Genomic DNA, 16506 nt, shown 5'->3' with positions numbered 1-16506 from the left:
AAAGAGCTTGGCGCCTCTTCCCATTGATCACTAAGATCATGCTCTCCTTTAGAGTCGCCGCAAAATCTGCTCCTATTAAGATCAAATTGCATTCTAATGCAAGTATCTATAATGGATTGCATCCAAGAGACTTGGCCGTTTGTCCGGAAGGAAAGGTGGTTGAGTCGGAGGATGAAAGGGAGGATATGACATGCCCGGATGACGATGCATTAGATAGTTGTAGTTCTAATTTAGAACGATGCAAGTGTTGCAAAACCGGCTTTGCGTTCGCGTTTATGGTATTTGTGAAGATATCCGAGATAGACATATTATAGTTTGAAATAAGCAAACGAACCTTCAGACGAGACTTGAAATGCTCGAAAGGGTTCAGGACGATATCTTGTCTAACATGGAGACTATCCACCAAAGATCACCAAGCCCCAAGATGCGACTCTTTCGGATCTAGAGATGGAAGCGCTTGTTCCGAATAGAGATGCTACGACGCATACCACCCGTGGAGGATTCTCGTTTCACCGAAGTCCGAGAGGCATGTCGTCGCCGCCGGGCGACAGATGGCTCAAGCTATTCTCCATCCCGGGACCAATCTCCATCGTGGTCCATCTTCATCACATAACTAGGTGTTCACCATCAGTTTGTGTTCGCTGTTATTTCATGGTTTTTTATTAGTTGGATTTTAATTCAGTTGTTAAATTTAAATATTAATATGTTTGTTTTATGTTGTTTGGATTTAAATTTTAGTTTTAATATAATTGGTTATTTTCGAGTTCTGCTTGTTTTTATCATTAATCCCACCTTCCCGACTTGTTTGGGGGTGGTAATATTTATACCGAGCATAATTCGTTATATGATCATCTGCTGTAAAGTTGTCTTGGAGGAAAGGTTGAGAATTTGGCTGATATCGGCATATCTATGATTATGTGTGGTGGTAGCATGAAATCTAGGAGAGTTTAGAAGTTACTATTCTAAAATCAGTATAAAAGATACCAGGATTTTTAGAAAATCAAGAAGATGGTTTGTTTCCGTTTTCGGGTTTGGAATTTTTCTATTTTCGGAAATTGCCTTAAAACAATTTGGTAACTTGCCGATTCGTTTTGGAAGCTTAGACCCTATTTAAACTCCCTTCATTCTACACTAACAAACCACACTACACCCCACCATCATCCCCCACCTTTCACTCCAAGCTTTTCCTTCTTTTTCCTCTAAACTTCTGCTTCAGCACTTACGAGCGCACCTGCGCCTCAATAGAGCGCACCTGCGCCCTGTACACTTCCAGAAATTTTACTCAGAGTGCGACCCGCGCCCAAGTTGAGCACGACTAGCGCCCAAACACTGTAACTCCAAAAACCCACGAGCGATCGGCGCTTAAAGCGAAGCAGACGCGCCGCGCCCCATCTGTGAACACGGAAAATTCCAATTTTCTGAGGGTCATTCCAGGATTTTGAACCGTTCAAAGAGTCGTTGAGATGACATCTCCTATAGTCATATCTGAACAGTCTTCGAAGACGTGTTGGGAACCGGAGACCATGGACATTGGTTCCGGCTACGAGGATCCCGCGATTAGGATGGCGCCATCTAGTGGTAAGTGATGACGATTCATATTCACCACAACTTCATCGCTTTTATTTCTACGACCACGTTAAATTCTATTGTAATCGGGATGGAGAACAAGAATTCTCCGTCGTGAGTCGATGACACGACACTAGAATTCAATAAAAATGTGGTCGCTTTAGTTTGAGAATTACCAATACCGATCCCTGTTCACACATGGGCATATATGACCGATAATGCATACCTTTATAATTATACATATTTCCATGAGTATTGGGGGGAGGGTATTTCGAGTAATAGACCGAGGGCGATATAGCATTGCCCCTTGGTAGCCTTTCCCTAAACGTAGGCACCACCATGTTATTCATCCCGATGAATATTTTTGGGGAATGGCGTTCATTTCTCGCAAACAAGATCGGCTGGTGACATTTTCCTCACTTTAGCCGAGGGACGTTTGCCGATATGACATTCCCCGAAGTTTTAGTCGCTAGTCTTAAGAGAGCCCAAAGCATGAGGCGAAGTATCTTCTTATGCCTGTTTTGGTAAGCCGCGATCATGCGTAGTTGTTTACCTGTATTCCGTGCAGAATTCATAGATTGAAAAAGGGTTGAAGTCATGAGACCCACCAATTGGGTGGTTCGCTCATTATTTAATAATGACTTGGCGGGATGGCAGTGCAAGCCTCATTTGGTCGCCCATTACATCCCATCGGACATAATAACACTTAAAAGTTAGCATTAGTAGATGATAAATGGCGGCAAGCTTGGCAAGTTATAATGGTGGCGGGCATCGCGAAGGAACCTCATCTCTTTAATGAGGAGGAGGATGCTTAAGCGGGAGATAAGGTAAGTTTTTAGTTTTGTTATTGTCGGCTTAAATCCCAAGCAATTTAATTCTGTTAACCCCATAATGGGTGGAACTCTTATAGAGTTGCATCAGTATTTTTATTTTCCCTATATTAGTATGTTCTAACCTTGTTTTGCAGATGTTCCAGAATTTCACGCGTTTCCATGGTATTTTCTACCCTCTTTATTTAAATGCTTTGAGGACAAAGCATGCTTCTGTTTTTGCATGCATAGAAACACGTGTAATTAAGGCATCTGCTAGGATATAGATATGTATAACATGCATTTGTTTTCAAGTTAAAAATTTTAAAAATATAAATAAATAAGTTTATGCTATACACTTAGGAATATTGGTATTGTTTTCTTTCTCTATGCTTTTAACAATCTAGAAGTCTCACGTAGCTTTTGCATCAGAATAATTGTTAGAAACTTAGGTTAATATGTAGGTAATAATCTTTGCATCTATCTATAAATATATTACATGAGTATCTATGATTGTTAGCGATAAGTTTTCGAAATCTAGGCTAGAGTACTTATTCTACAAAATCGTGAGAATATAGCCTAAAAAAGCCTTATATGAGCTTAAATATTTGAGAAATGACATAAGGGAGAAGTAAAATCCGGATAGAGAAATCACACGTCCACTTGCTTGATCACTATGCCATATCCTAAGCGAGAATTTTGGCCCTCTTTGGATCGATATAGCCGTAAATTCAAACCTATCAATTATTTTTCCGCTTAGTCGCCTCTCCGAGCCTTTCTTTAGCCTTTCATAACCCACAAATCCTTTACCCCGTTACAAAAACAAAACAAAATAAAAAAATCAACCTACCCAATCTAGAATAAGTCCGAGAATAGAATGAGGAAGAAAGAAGAAGAGAAAACCGTGTAAACAAAAGTTAGTTAATTGCTTTGAGAAAATAAAGAAAAGAAGTTTCCATCCAAGAAAAGAAAAAATAAAAATAGAAATAAAATAAAAAAAAAAAAAAAAAATAGAATAAAAGGAGTCAAAAGCCAAAGAAAAAAAAAAAACATGGCTAAGGATGGAAACAAAGTGTAGAAGCAAAAAGTAAATAACAAGGTTTCTCTAAGTTACATAATATGAAGACTCTACTATCTCGGACTTGTCCTTTTGAATATCCATTTCCTTCCTCTTCTAAACCATCTCCTAATCCCATGAACACCTAATAAATACCTCTAGCTCAATTAGGAATAGGTTAGTGTGATAGTAAGTGGCAGATGTGTTTGATCGACTCGGCTTCCTTGTTGTCATTGAGATTGTAAGGTAAAAAGTGTGCCCACTGCTCGGGAGTAGTAAATAAACTTTGAGCAGAAAAATCAGAGTGGTTTTGTCTTGACATTTATGTGAGGACCTACTTAAGGACACTATTCGAAGTTTTCAGAAACGAACCGCTAGGCATTTCATAGTATTACTCATAGTATATATATTTGTATCATAGATGATTGATTATTATGCATATATTAGTTTAGGTTTTGACTTGGTTATTCTTATTCAAATGCTAGTGAGATGTATAGATAGTTGAGACATGAATGAGGAAACAATAGTTTTATTTTTAGTCGTTGTGTAGTATAGATGAAGTTTGTGAGTACCTTTCTTCGAAAACTCTCACGAGGGTTATAACTTCGTCCACTAGAGAATTCCTAGTGGTTTAAGGCCTTGTTGCATATGGTCAATGCAATCAAGACTCAAATAAACGAGAGTAGATAGAACTCCATTTTTGGTCACTTATTCTAATTTCTCATCTTTGCTTGGGGACAAGCAAAATGCTGTTTGGGGGTGGTTTGATAAGAGCCCAAAACTGTAGTTTTAACCCTGTAACAGTCATAATGTTAGACCAATTATGTGAGTAATAATTAAGAGTTAATACTGATTACGTGTTTTTATGCATTTCAGGCTTCAAAGTCCATTATGTCAAAATACATAAAAGTATGAAGCCTGAAAGGCTTTGTCTTCTTGAATCTTGAATCTTCTTGAATCTTGGCCTTTAATGGACTTTGAAGCCTGAAATACATAAAAACACGTAATCAGTATTAACTCTTACTTATTACTCACATAATTGGTCTAAAAGTATGATCGCTAAGTGGGTTAAAACTACAGTTTTTGGGCTCTTATCAACCACCCCCAAACAGCATTTTGCTTGTCCTCAAGCAAATATGAGAAATTAGCATAAGTGACCAAAAATGGAGTTCTATCTCGCCTCATTGAAAAGGCATTGCATTGACCATATGCAACAATTTATTTTAAACCACTAGGAATTCCCTAGTGGACGAAGTTATAGCCTCGGAGAGTTTTCTAGTGAAGGTACTCACAAACTTCATCTATACTACAACGACTAAGAAATAAAACTATTGTTTTCTCCTTCATGTCTCAACTATCTATACATCTCACTATCAAATACATAAGAATAACCCAGTCATAACCCTAAGCTAATATATGCATAATAATCAATCATCTAAAATAAACATATAATAATGAGTAATACTATGAAATGTAATAGCAGGTTCCGTTTTTGAAAAACTCGAATAGCTGGCCCTTAAGTAGGTCCTCATATAAATGTCAAGACAAAACCACTCTGATTTTTCCACTCAAGTTTTCATTTGCTCCAAGCAGTAAAGCAAGCACACTTTACCTTACAATCTCAATGACAACAAGGAAGCCGGAGTCGATCAAACACATCTGCCACTTTACTATCACACTAACCTATTCCTAATCGAGCTAGAGGTCTTTATTAGGTATCAAGGGGATTAGAGATGGTTTAAGAAGGAAGGAAATGGATATTCAAAAAAGACAAGTCCGAGATAATAGAGTCTTCATATTATGTAACTTAGAGAAAACTTTGTTATTTCCTTTTGCTTCTATACTTTGTTTCCATCCTTAGCCATATTTTTCTTTTTTCTTTTCTTTGGCTTTTGACCCCTTTTTATTCTATTTTTTGGAGTTTTATTTATTTTATTTATATTATTTTTTTTTTTTTTTGGATGGAAACTTTTTCTTTTTCCTCAAGCAACTAACTAATTTTTGTTTACAATGGTTTTTTCTTTTTCTTTCTTCACTCATTCTATTCTCGACTTATTCTAAATGGGTAGGTTGATTTTATTTTTTTTTTTTTTATTTTGTTTTTGTTTTTTTGTAATGTGGTAAAGGAATTGTGGTTTATGGAAGGCTAAAGAAAGGCTCGTGAGGGGCTTAATTAGTTTTGAAAATAATTCATAGGTTTGAATTTCTCGGCTATATCGATCCAAAGAGGGCCTAAATTCTTTAGGATATGGCATAGTGATCAAGCAAGTGGACGCGGTGATTTCTCTATCCGGATTTTACTTCTCCCTTGTGTCATTTCTCAAATGTTTCGCCATATAAGGCTTTTAGGCTATATTCTCACAGATTTGTAGAATAAGTACTCTAGCCTAGATTTTAAACTTATGCTAACTAACAATCATAGATACTCATGTAATAAATTTATAGATAGATGCAAAGATTATTACCTACATATTAACCTAAGTTTCTAACAATTATTCCGATGCAAAAGCTATGTGAGACTTCTAAATTGTTAAGAGCATAGAGAAAGAAAACAATACCAATATTCCTAAGTGTATAGCATACTTTTTATTTATATTTTGAATTTTTTGAAATTTTAACTAGAAAACAAGTGCATATTATACATATCTATATCCTAACAGATGTCTTAATTACACGTGTTTCTATGCCCCCCCAAACAAGAAGCATGCTTTGTCCTCAAAGCATTTAAATAAAAGGGTAGGAAAAATACCATCAAGCCGCGGAAATTCGTGAACATCCGCAAAACAAGGTTAAAACATACAAAATATAGTAAAAAAAAACCGACGCGAACTCTATAAGAGTTCCACCCATTATGGGGTTAATGTAATGAAATTGTTTTGGGACATAAGCGCATTAACTAACTTAACTAAAACTTACCCGCATCCCAAAGATTTACTCGCCATCCTCCTCTTCTATATATGAGGTTCTTTCGCGATCCCCGCCATGCCATAACAACTTGCCACGCCTTCCGCCGCGGTATCATCAACTAGTGCTAACCTCTAGTGTTACTTGGTCCGATGGGGTGTGTGGGCAACCAAATGTGGTTGCAGACCGCCATCCCGCCAAGTCATGGCTCGAATGATCTTACCACACGATTGGTGGGTCTCATGGTTTCGAACCTTTTCCAAACTGCGGTAATCGCGGTACAGAATATGGGTAAGCAAGCGCCGCGATAATGTGTGGCAAACCAAGACAGGCATAAGAAGGTACTTATGCCTCAAGGTATGGCCTCGCTTCGAGTAGCAACTAAAACTCGGGAATGTCATACCGACGACGCCCCTCCTAAAGCAAGGAAAACGCCACCACCGGTATTATCGCGTATAAATTGCCGTTCTCTAGAATGTTCATCATGATGAACAACATGGTTGTGCCTACATTCACCGATAGGCTACTCAGTATGATGTTATATTGGTCTTGGTCCATGATATTTAAACACCCTCCCCCATAATACTCATGGAAATAGGCATATTCATATAGGTATGAGTTATCCGTCATATATCCCCACGCGTGTGCATAGGGTCGTAATGGCAACCCCAAAACCAAAGCTATCAATTGCTTATGAATTCCATAGTCGCGCCATCAATAGCAAGGGAAAATTTTTGTTCTCCTTCTTGGGTACAAAAAAGTAATATTATTATAGAAGAATTCAGTTAGCTTAGGTGAAAAAGAATCGCCATCACTCACCGTAAGATGCCGCTTATCCTAATCGCACGATCCGGCGCGGAACGATGCTCCATAGGTATCGGTTCCCATCAAGTCTTCAAATGACTGCTCAGAATCACTATAGGAGGTGTCATCTCAAAACTACTCAGAGAACAGCTGCGAAAACCTGGAAGAAACCTCAGAAAATCGGAATTTCCGCGGTTTACGGAGGAGGCTGGCGCTGGCCAGATAGGCGAAGTCGTCGCCGTAGGTTTTGGTTTTGGAATTACAGTGTTTGAGCGCTGGTCGCGTCGCTTCGCTTGCTGGTGGCGCTTTTTCGAGGTTTTTCGATTTATTGTTGTAGGGCGAAGTAGGCTCTGCTTGGCGCTTGCCGCCTCGCCTCGACAAAAAAATTTATGGAAGTGTATAGGTGTATATAGGCGAGGCGCCAGAAGTGCGTAAACGTTGTTTACAAGAAAAAAGCGAGAAAAAGCTTGGAGTGAAAGGTGAGAGATGATTGTGGGGTGTAGTATGGGTTGTGAGTGTAGATTGATGGAAGTTTAAATAGGTTCCGGTTTCCAAAACGAATCGGCAAGTTGCCAAATTGTTTTAAGGCAATTTCCGGAAATAGAAAACCGCTAAAACCCAAAACGGAAACTAACCATAGTTTTGATTTCCTAACAACCCCGGTATCTTTTAAACTTGGTTTAGAATAGTAACTTCTAAACTCTACTACATATCATGCTACCACTACAAAAAATCATAGATATGCCGATATCGCCTAATTTTCAACTTTGACTCCAAGACAACCTTATTTAAAGATGATCAAAATAAATTATATTAAAATAATATGAAATCCAAGCAATCTAAAACAAACAACTTAATATTCAAATCTAACTACTGAAATAAAATTCCACTAACAAAACAATAAAAACAATGAAATAACAGACACAACCGATGGTGAACACCTAGGCGTGTGAAGAAGATGGTCCCCGAGATGGAGACGGTTCTCAGGGTGAAGAATGGCTTGAGCCATCCGCCTCAAGGGCGACGACGCCATGCCCTCGTGACTCACCGAGATGACTCATCCACGAAAGTGGCATGCGTCAGAGCATCTCTATCCTGAACAAGCTACTGCGGCTTCCATCTCGCCTTTGAGTATCGCGATAACCGGGCTTGGTGATTCCGTGGATAATCTCCAAGTTAGACAAGATATCTTCCCCGACCCCTTTCGAAAGCATTTCAACTCGCCCGAAAGTTCGCTTTGCTTATTTCAAGTACAATTTGTCTATGTCGGATATCTTCACAGATACGATAACCGTGATCGCAAAACCAGTTTAAAAGATTATCATTTGTTCTAAATTAGAAGTATGACTATCGAAATTATCCTCAACCAACCATGTCATATCTTCCCTTCATTATCCGACTCAACTTCATTCTCTCGCAGACAACGCCAAGTCTCTTGGATGCATTCCTTATAAATACTTGCATTAGAATGCAATTTGATCTTAATAGGAGCAGATTTTTAGCTTACGAAAGCTCTAAATGAGAGCATAATCTTAGTGATCAATACGGGAAGAGGCCATGCTCTTTTCCCACTCCTCTAATCACATTCAAAATTAAATCGAGGATGCAGAAATTACACTCATTCGCTTGCAAAATCCAGAGAACGCGCATTAATCAAGTCCGATGTCGCCGACTTTGTCTTTCCCGAGGATCGCGTTCCTTACCAATCCACCGAAGCTCTGACCCAGTTGATTGGTTCTCGTGGTCGCCCCGGGCTTAACGAATGAGATATCGATTGTATTCACCCTCTATGACCAGATCTTTCATCAAAGCAGAACTCCAAAGATATCGATTCCTGAATGGTCGATCTAGGTTGGTTACAGCGTGATTCCTAATAGTTCACCAACAACCGCCTCGTTATTTCCTCCTCGCTCCTCGCTATCCTAATGAAAATCCTATTTCCTCCAATTCTCGTTTCTTATAAAACTGTTCTACCAAATCATAGTGATAGAACTCATCTATCGAATACCACAGTCTGTTCCAATCCTCTTAATCATATTGGGCCGTGAAAATGGTGCGAAATGGTCGGCCTCAAACGCTGCGTTCAAAGAACATTCTTCGTCAGAAGCGCCATTGAAGTTTCTTAGATAACTAATGGTTTTGTAGATGGTGGGGGAGGCGAAGTTTGATAAAACAACGAAACAATGGTGGTGGCGGTGGGTGGTTACGGTGGCAGGTTTGAAAACTTGAATTGGTGGGTGTTTTTCTTGGTGGAAACGGTTGGAGATTGTGTTGGTGTTTCACAAAAGGGCGGGTGGTCTTTCTATTTTGATGTATTCTATTTTTATTTTTATTTATTTATTTTTTATTTTTGGTTGCTAGGGTTTAATTTGAATTAGTGAAAGGCGGTTTGAGAAGATGAAGTCGCGATTCTGTTTTGAGGGGGCGCTGGCTGGCCACAGAGGTGAGTGCGAAGTTGGCCCAAAGCCCAATTCGATTTTTCGACTTTCGCCGATTTTAGCTTAACTTCAAACTAAATTTCCCTTCATTATCGGTCCGATTTTTATGAATGAGATATGGAAATGATCAGGAGAGAATTTCCAATCCAATGATCCATAAACTACTCTATTCCGACCGTGGGTGACATATAAGATAGTGGAAAACGCCTCGAAGTGCGTGCATGACGAAGTTATGCTTAACGAATGAACACTAAATTAGATGACGCCAACCCCAATGAACTATACTAATGGACCTAAGCAACACAAAATAGAAAGTTCGAGCAATCCGATGGAAAGACTGATTGATTGACCCCCAAACAAATTTTTAAACACAAAATTTGTTTTAACATGGGTCGCTTTTAAAGTCGATTCCCAAGACTTGTTGATTGTTAGTTTCCGGGTTTAGATATATATCTATATCTAAAAATGAAAACAATTATTATTATTATTATTATTATTTATTTATTTTTTTTATTTTTTTTTTTTTTCAATAAGCAAATAAAGACATAATTCACACCATAGAGAAACATGACTCAAAAAAATCCAGAAAACATGCAAGAGTGGAAAACGGAACTATGTGAACCGTGGACTTAGGATCCGTACTTACAGCCACACACTCCATAGGGAGGGCCCGTTACTTTAATGGTGCACTTACCATTAAATGGAAGTGAAAGGAAGTACACCAATGACAAGGGTCATTCCTCATATATGGTCCGTGAAAAGGACTTCCTCTATATCGGGACGTGGTTCGTGAAAATGTTTTAATCGTTGACCGCTAACTTGAAAGGTATTGTTGTCCCTTGGATTTACCAAGGTAATTGCCCCGTAAGTGGGTGACTTCAAGAACCGAAAAAGGACCGCACTAACGGGTTTTAGTTTCCCCGGGAAAATATGTAGACGGAGTTGTAAAGCAAAACCTTTTGTCCGACCACAAACTCTTTTTGCAAGAAGATATGTTTATCATGAACACGCTTCATGTTAGCTTTATAATCCTTTCGAGATCGTAAGAATCGCCACGGATTTCTTCAAGCTCATTTAATTGTAACTCAAGCGCTTGACACTTCATCAATATTGAAGTTAAGGCTTTTTATAGCCCACGAGCACGGTGCTCTAATTCAACGGGCAAATGACATGGTTTCCCAAATACAAGTCTAAAGGAGACATACCTATAGGAGTTTTGAAAGCAGTTCTATATGCCCATAAGGCATCCCGATAGACGCCACGACCAGTCTTTCCTATCGTCGGGTTTACCGTTGTTTCTAAAATCTTTTGATTTCCTATTAGAAACTTCTACTTGTCCGCTAGTTTGTGGATGATAAGGAGTTGCTACTTTGTGTGTAACTCCATACTTTTTCACTAGGGATGCAACAACTCGTTAAAAATGTGTTCCACCATCACTAATGATGGCTTTAGGAATGCCAAACCGACAGAAAAATATATTCTTTAATAAAAATACAACGGTCTTATGGTCATTGCTACGCAAGCTAGGGCCTCTATCCATTTAGACACGAGTCCACGGCAACTAGAATATAAATATAACCGTGGGAAACAGGGAAAGGGCCCATGAAATCAATACCCCAAACATCAAAAATTTCTACTATCAAGATTGGATTTAATGGCATCATATTACGCCAGGATTCGCCCAAGTTGTTGGCAAACTAATACACGCCTTGCAATGCACTTGGGCATCCTAAAAAGGGTAGGCCAATAAAATCCACATTGAAGAACTTTAGCGCTGTTTTCATTCCACTAAAATGGCCACCACATTCTTTGTCATGGCGTAACGATATAACTTCATTATATTCCCACCGGGAATGCAACGATTTAATAACTGATCCGCACAATACTTAAAAAGGTAGGGCTCATCCCAAGAGTATATATCTTGACTCGCCAAGAACTTCTTTACGCTCATTTCTTGACCAATTATAAGGCATAACATCAGCCGCTAAATAATTTACAATGTCCGCGATACCATGGTGATAAAAAAAAATAGCATAAAGATGCTCATCAGAAAAGAGTCCGGTATGGACTCGTAATCACTACTATCGCCATTTGTAAGTCTAGATAAGTGGTCGGCAACTACGCTGACCCCTCTTTGTCCTTTTATTTCTAATGTGAACTCTTGCAGGAGAAGAATCCATCGGATTAATCTCGCTTAGCATCCTTCTTTGCAAGAAGGTACCTATGGTCGCGATGGTCCGTGTAAACTAAAGTTTTAGAACCAACCAAATAAGGACTAAACTTATCTAAAGCATAAAAATGACACTAAGAATTCTTTTTCAGTAGTTGTATAATTCCGTTGAGCCGCTTAATGTTTTACTAGCATAATAAATAACAGTGGACTTATTATCTAGTTTCGTCCCCAAGACAAAGACTAAACCGCGATAGTCACTAGCATCACACATGAGTTCGAAAAGGTTTAGACCAATCAGAGGTCAGATAATAGGTGCAGGGGTTGGGCGGCTTTTAAGGTTTCAAAAGCCCGTTTACAGTTAAAATTAAAATCAAAGATTGCATCCTTCAAAAGCAGGTTAGTTAAAGGCCTAGCTATTTTCGAAAAAATCTTTAATGAAACGCCTATAAAACCCTCAAGATGGCCTAGAAAGGCTCTAATCTCACCGGACAGTCCGGGTGGTTTAGGTAGGGTCGCTATCTTATCTAGTTTGGCTTTATCTACTTCGATGCCATCACTAGATACAATATGACCTAGTACTATGCCCTTTTTGACCATGAAATGACACTTTTCCCAATTTAAAACGAGGCTCTTTTCTTCACACCGTCAAGACCTTTAGAAAGGTTAGACAAGCATTTCAGTAAAGGAGTCTCCATAGATAGAAAAAATCATCCATGAACACTTCCATAAAGCCGCCTACCATGTCACTAAATATATGAAGCATACATCACTGGAAGGTACTGGGGGCATTACAAAGGCCAAAAGGCATTCAATTATAGGCATATGTTCCGGAAGGGACATGTGAAGGTTGTCTTTTCTTGGTCATCAATATCAATAATAATCTGAAAATAGCCGAGTAGCCATCCGTAAAACAATAAAAGGCATGACCAGCCTAGACGCTCTAGCATCCGATCTATAAATGGTAAGGGAAAGTGATCCTTTCGTGTCATAGCATTTAAACGCCTCAGAATCAATACAGATTCTCCATTTCGTAGGACCTCGAGTGACAACATAGTCACCCCTTCCCGCTACGCACCATGGTAACTCCCGATTTCTTAGGAACTACATGAATGGGACTTACCCATTCGCTATCGAGATTGGGTATATAATACCCGCGATCGAAAGTAATCGCAAGACTTTTTCCCTAACCACCTCTTTCATGGCGTGGTTCAAGCGACGCTGAGGTTTCATGCGAGAAGTCTTCTTCGCTATCCTCCAAATGGATAATGATGAGTGCAAACATTAGGTCAATTCCTTTAATGTCGGCTAGGGACCAACCAATCGCAGACCGATGTTCCCTAATCACCCTTATTAAACATGTCTCTTCATCCTTAGTTAACAGAGAAGATATAATTATCGGTGACTACCATCCGGATCAAGTTGAATATATTTTAACTCCCGGGAAGAGGTTTAAGACCGGTGTGGACGGAATGTCCGTTGATGTTTCATAAGTGTCCTTATCTTATGAATGAAGACTTGCTTAGGTAGCAAGTCTTCGTGAATCGCGATATGGAGCAACCGACGGGTCTACAATTGGTGTGGACTCCGGGATGGTGTTGACTTCCTCTAAGTAGGAGTCATTTACAAAATCTGAAGTTCCAAAAGAAAGGAATTTGTACATATTGTTTTCGTGAAACGTGTTGTTAAAATAATCTTGAGCTAAACTCTCGATCATGCTAACCTCCCCATCTACGCATAACCGGGTAATCTGCTTTCATCATTTTAAAACATTTACCTCGACGTAAAGATGGCCAAAAGATAAGGACATCTTTCCATCGCGACAATTTATAAGCGCATTGGCGCTTGCAAGAAGAAGGGCGCCCTAAGATGATCGGTACAGAGTCATTAGCGACTTCAGATCGAGGATAACAAAATCAGCAGGATAGTAGAAATCCTCGAACCTTAACAAGCACGTTTTCCACTACACCTTTAGGATACTTAATTGACTCGTCCGCTAATTGCAACGTTATTTTGTAGGTTGCATTTCCTCGTAGACTCCATTTGTTTATACAAGTAATACGGGAGTAAGTTAACACGCCCCCGTGTCTAAATAAGGCGGTTGTCGGTGGGAATCTCCTAAGGTGCATTTTACAAGAGGGATCTACCGTGGTCCTTGTACTTAACAATTCCATTATTTTCGGATAAAGTTGGGAACCGCTCAGTTAAAAAGGCGCCTTTAGGTATGTTGGTCTTACGCCTAGTAGTGCACAACTCTTTAAGAAACTTAGTGGTTAGGTAGCTTTTAATAGCTTCGAAAAGGAAGGTTTATCGTTAGATTCTTGAAAACGCTCCTAATTTTCTTCAAAGTTTGTATCCCCGGGTTAGCATGGCTAATTTTTGAGGAACGGTGGTTTCGCTTCTATATTTCGCGATATGGCTCTACTTGTCGCGGTAACCTTGGCTTTCGGTTTCTTTGTTGTGATTTAACCGGGTACCTCTACCGTGGTAGGCTCCTCGTTTCTATTATGTATCTAGTTCGATATATGGTGTAGGAGTAATCGATGGGGTAACTATAGGCGAAGTTACTTTGTTATCAACCACTCTTCCGTAACGGAGAGTGGTGATGGCATTTAGGTCACCTACGCATTGTAGTTTCCGCATTAGAATTACCGATTTACCTCAAAGGTCGTGGTTTGCCGTTTTTAGGGTTTGGTATCGCTTGTCCCGAAACACACCTTTGGTCATTTTCGCTTGGGCTAACCGTTGTATGCCCCGATTTATGGATTGTAAAATCTGTTGGTTTGATTGAGTCATTGTCCGAAAAGTTGTTGGGTAACTTGTATAAAGCGCCGATAACGATCCGGTTGTGTAGGTGTAGTAGTCACGTGGTGCGACCGAACTATCTCGTTGATTATTTATGGGTGGTGGTTGTGGATAGTTATTATTATTAACCGAACGATACCTTTATTGGTATTATAATTATTATAATTATTCCGACCTTTGTGCTTGACCTTGTCGGTCAAGCGCTTTGGTTGTTATAATTATTATAATTCCCTTGACCTTGTCCTTGCCTAGGTGGAGCTTGGTTATAATTGTTTGTTTGCCTAACGCTTTGATTATTGTACTCCGGAGGTGTTACTTGTTGATTATTTCTCCAACTGAAGTTGGGATGTTGTCTCCAAGGGCGTTAGGAATAGGATAGTTATTAATAGAGTAAACATTATCTTGTTCTCGTGGTTGTTGTTCATAAGCTAGAGGACAATAATCGCCGTGGTGCTCGGACTCAAACAGAAATTACATGGGTTGGAGTTTACATTCATGACGGGATAGGCTTTTGTTGAGCGTAAATAGCCTCTACTTTTTAGTTAGAGATTCGATTAAATTTTAAGTTTCGATCGGTTTTTTCTCAAACATACGGCGCCTTGATCATTGAAGAAGAACTAGCCGAGCGGGGATATCATCACTACCCCCAATTATTATTCCGCTTTAGTTTGGTCTTCTAAAAATTTGTAAGCCTCCGAGGCTCCTTTACTTAGGAAACTACCCCCATTCATTATGTCAAGGACTTCTTTATGGTGGTGTAGAAGACCTTTGAAAAAAGGCAATTTAACTAACGGTCTTTCGCTAAGTTATGATGTGGACACTCTATAAGGAGATCGGTGAAACGATTCCATGCCTCGTAAAATGATTCATGAGGATTCTCGGAAAAAAAATGAATCTTGGAAAGCATCTCATCCGCCTTTAGGGGTGGGTAAAATGTTCCATAAACAAACGAACAAGTTTAGCCCACGAGTCCACGTAATTAGGCTTTGGGCAGTTAACCAAGACGCGCTTTATCGGGCTAATGTGAAAGGGAATACCCTCGGCTTTAATTTGTTCCGCGACCTACCATAGGATGATGGAATGTTGTAAGGACTTGTTCAATCCTACGATGTAGCCGATAAGGTTTTTCATGGTCTAACCCATGAAAAAACATGGGGGTAACAAATTAAATATGTTTGGGGATTCAAAATCCCCCACCGGGTCCGCTAGAACGATGCAAGATTTAGGGCTATCGCCAAGGCTTTGTAAAAGTCGGAGAGAGGAGTCTCTTTCTTCCCCATTATGTCGTGTGGTGTGTGAAATAGTAGCTAGAGGTGTGTGTGGTATACTAGATAGACTTGTTTGTTGCCGGTAATTACGCTTTGTTGTTTTTGTTCGACCTGCACCTTTAATCTCATGCAAGACTAAGTTGAGCTTAACTAAACATGCAACACTCCAAACAATTCGATATACTAGTAGAAAACCTCTAACCGAAAATGCGAGGTATGGAAGAAAGGAATACCCGATAGCGCCCTTGTTTCGCTTTATGAATAGCGCCTTGTTTACGCTTGTTCAGTGTATAGAAGAGGTTAGAACACTGAAAAATATGAAAGATCAAAGTTTGAATCAAAACCGCCGAACGAAAAAATTTAACATAGAGGCGCCGGTCAAGGCCAGATATATGCTGGTCGCCTCGAAAGTAATTTTCAAATTACAGTGTTTTAGCGCTGGTCGCGCCCACATGGGGCTGGTCGTGTAAATAAATTAATTCGAGTTGTTTGAGCTGGTCGCTTTTGGTTGGCTGGCGCTGGCGCTGGTAGATGAAATTCCAAGAACTTAGCTGGGTCGCGCTTCTCCTCGGCTGGCGCCCCGTATTTTCTCGAATTTGTCAAAGCTTAAATGGGCAACCACAAGATGAAACAACCAAGGGTGGGTGGGTTTAATGGGACTTAAAATGACTACTTCTACTATGAA

At 39.5% G+C, this 16506-nt stretch overlaps 1 non-coding gene across 1 annotated transcript; it reads left to right on the top strand.

The window, feature by feature from the left end:
* Nucleotides 1-15356: 15356 nt before the first annotated feature.
* On the top strand, nucleotides 15357-15460 carry LOC147474599 (small nucleolar RNA R71). The gene has a single exon (XR_015209969.1). It is a non-coding gene; the product is annotated as a small nucleolar RNA R71 (small nucleolar RNA).
* Nucleotides 15461-16506: the final 1046 nt, after the last annotated feature.

The sequence above is a fragment of the Coptis chinensis genome, chromosome 9 (genome assembly GCF_015680905.1).
Source record: "Coptis chinensis isolate HL-2020 chromosome 9, ASM1568090v1, whole genome shotgun sequence".
NCBI lineage: Eukaryota > Viridiplantae > Streptophyta > Magnoliopsida > Ranunculales > Ranunculaceae > Coptis > Coptis chinensis.
This window is presented reverse-complemented; position numbering and strand designations above follow the sequence as displayed.